The sequence below is a fragment of the Phyllostomus hastatus genome, unplaced genomic scaffold, assembly GCF_019186645.2.
Source record: "Phyllostomus hastatus isolate PE091 unplaced genomic scaffold, TTU_PhHast_1.1 phas_contig_38, whole genome shotgun sequence".
Taxonomy (NCBI): domain Eukaryota; kingdom Metazoa; phylum Chordata; class Mammalia; order Chiroptera; family Phyllostomidae; genus Phyllostomus; species Phyllostomus hastatus.
In genome coordinates, this window is record NW_025333869.1 from 22,315,128 (window position 1) to 22,318,093 (window position 2,966).

Genomic DNA, 2,966 nt, shown 5'->3' on the forward strand with positions numbered 1-2,966 from the left:
AATGAAACACACACATAAAGAACACTTTTTTACACTAAATACATAAACTGGCTTTTGGCTATAATGAAGAAAGCTGTTATAAAGTTCACGAGCATGTTTTTTATGTGAATGTATGTTCTCATTTTTCTTTTTTTGTTGTTGTTTAGTCTTTATTTTATAATCATAAACTTAACTCTGCAATCCAGCTGGACTTGGAAGGGGTAGAGAAAACATGGAACCCAAGGAACTGAGGCAAAAGCATGAAGATTATAGAACATTCCAAGCAGATGGGGGTGCAGGGGCACTCTCCTGAGCTACTGAAGGAATGCTGTGGTGGTTCAGATAAAACACAAGTCAAATTTATGAGAGTTGTCCACAGTCAGTAATGGTGATCTTCCTGCTGGTCTTGTCATTCCTGGACCTGTAGCGCTCCATGGCTGTCACAGCATCCGTGCCGTCTTTCACCTGGGGGAAGACCACATGCTTACCATCCAGCCACTCGGTCTCAGCAGTGCAGATGAAAAGCTGGGAACCGTTTGTGTTGGGTCCAGCATTTACCGTGGACAAGATGCCAGGACCTGTGTGCTTCAGGACGAAGTTCTCATCATCACTTTTCTCCCTGTAGATGGACTTGCTGCCTGTGCCACTGTGCCCATGTGAAGTCACCACCGTTGCATGGAAATGCCAGAATAATTCTGTGACAGCAGGGACCTTTATAACCAAATCCTTTCTCCCCAGTGCTCAGAGCACAAAAGTTTTCTGCTGTCTTTGGAACATTGAAGAACACAGTGGGGTTTACCGTGGCTGGACACGGGAAGGTCCGAGGCAGTGGTGGCATCTGCAAGGCCTGTTTTCATTTTTCTTGATATCCACCTAGAAGTGGCTGTGTCATATGGTAACTTTTCTTAAGTGGCTGTGTCATTTATATTCCCATTAGCAATGTACAAGAGTTCCAATTTCTCCATGGTCTTGCCAACATTTGTTATTATCTGTCTTTTTTATTATAACCATCCTGGTAGGTATAAAATGGTATCTCACTGTGGTTTTTGACTCAGATTCCCATGATGGCTAATGATGTTTTCATGTACTTACTGGTCATTCATACATCTTCTTTGGAAAAATGTCTATTCAGAGCCTTTGCTCATTTTGAGTTAGGTTATTGTTTTGTTATTAAGTTAATAGTATTTTGTAGCTTTTAATGTATTGTGATTGTACTTCTTTTGTTAATTTATTCCTAAGTATGTAATTCTTTTTAAATAAAATTTTAAGTCATAAATTTTACCATTTTCTGAAGATCATTTTTGGATTGGTCAATGCCAGTGTATTTATCTTGTACCCTGCAGACTTGCTGAACTTTTTGATTAGTTCTACCTGTGTTGGGGGAACCCCATAGGATTTTCCGTATACAAAATCATGTCATCTGTGAAAGAGATACTTTTACTTCTTCCTTTCCAAATCTGGAAGACTTTTATTTCTTTTGTTGCCTAACTGTCCTGGCTAAAACCTCCAGTACAATATTGAATACAAGTGGCAAGAACAGGCATCTTTGTCTTGTTCCTGATGTAAGAGGGAAAGCTTTCAAACTTTCACCGTTAAGTATGATATTAGCTGTGAGTTTTTCACAGATGCCCTTTATCAGGTTGAGAAAGTTACTAGAGTATTTGTATCATGAAAGGACTGTGGATATTATCAAATCTTTTCTGCATCATTTGAGATATCATTTGGTTTTTTGTCTTTTAGTCTATAAATACAGTGATTTACATTGGTTGATTTTTGTATGTAAAACCAACCTTGGATTCCTAGGATAAAATCTACTTGATTGTGGAGTATAATCTTTCAGGTATATCGCTAAAGTTGATTTACTAGTATCTTGCTGAGGATTTTTGCATCCGTATTCTTAAGGGATATTCTGGTCTGTAGTTTTCTTTTGTCTGGTTTTGGTAGAGGGTTAATCTTGTAGAATGAGTTGGGAAGTAATCCCTCCTCTTCTATCTTTTAGTTATTTTTTGGAAGAGTTTGTGAAATATTGGTGTTAATCCTTTAAACATTTAGCAGAATTCCAATGAAACCACCTGTTCCTGGGCTTTACTTTGTTAGAATTTTTTTTTGTTCTTTTTTTGGTTTTGTTTTTTTAAGTACATTGATGTGAGAGAGAAAGACCAATTAGCTGCCTCTTGCATGGGCCCCAAATGGAGATCAAGCCAGCAAACTAGGCATGTGCCCTGACTGGGAATCAAACCAGTGACCTTTTGGTGTGGGACGCCACTCCAACCAACTGAGCCATGCTGTCTAGGGCTATTAGAAGGTTTTTGATGACTGATTAAGTCTCTTTACTTGTTATAGGTCTATTCAGATGTTCTATTTCTTCTTGAGTCTGATTCAGTACTTTATTCTTCCTATAAATATGTTGATGTCATCTAGGTTGTCTGATTTGTTGGTATTCAGTTGTTTGCAGCATACTCTTTTTATACATTTACTGATGATATGCTATCTTTGATTCCTGATTTTAATAATTTGAATATTATTTCTTTTTTCCAGATTGGTCTAGCTAAATATTTGTCTATTTTGTTTATTTTTTCAAAGAACCATTGGGTTGTTAATTTTCTCTGTTATTTTTCTATTCTCTATTTCATTTATTTGTGCTCTGATTTTTATTATTTATTTCTTTCTGCTTACTTCCAGTTTAGTTTGCTCCTTTTCTCATTTCCTTTTTTTCCTTCAAGATAAAATTCCTTTTTTAAAAAAAAAATTGAGGCATATTAGTTTGAGGTGTACAATCTGGTTTGATATTTGCATATATAGCGAAATGATCACCACAGTATAACACACATTACCCTACATAGTTACAGACTTTTTTTGTGTGACAAGAACTTTCAAGATTTACTTACCATGGCATACAGTCCCTTTCTTGTTAATGGTCTGTTTCCTCTGATAATGTGTTCCTCAAGGACAAGGGCCATGTCTTGTTCACCATCAGATGCCAGGGT

At 36.8% G+C, this 2,966-nt stretch overlaps 1 pseudogene; it reads right to left on the reverse strand.

Moving 5' to 3' along the window:
- Window positions 1-339: 339 nt before the first annotated feature.
- Window positions 340-817, reverse strand: LOC123821159 (annotated as a pseudogene).
- Between the last annotated feature and the right edge of the window lie 2,149 nt (window positions 818-2,966).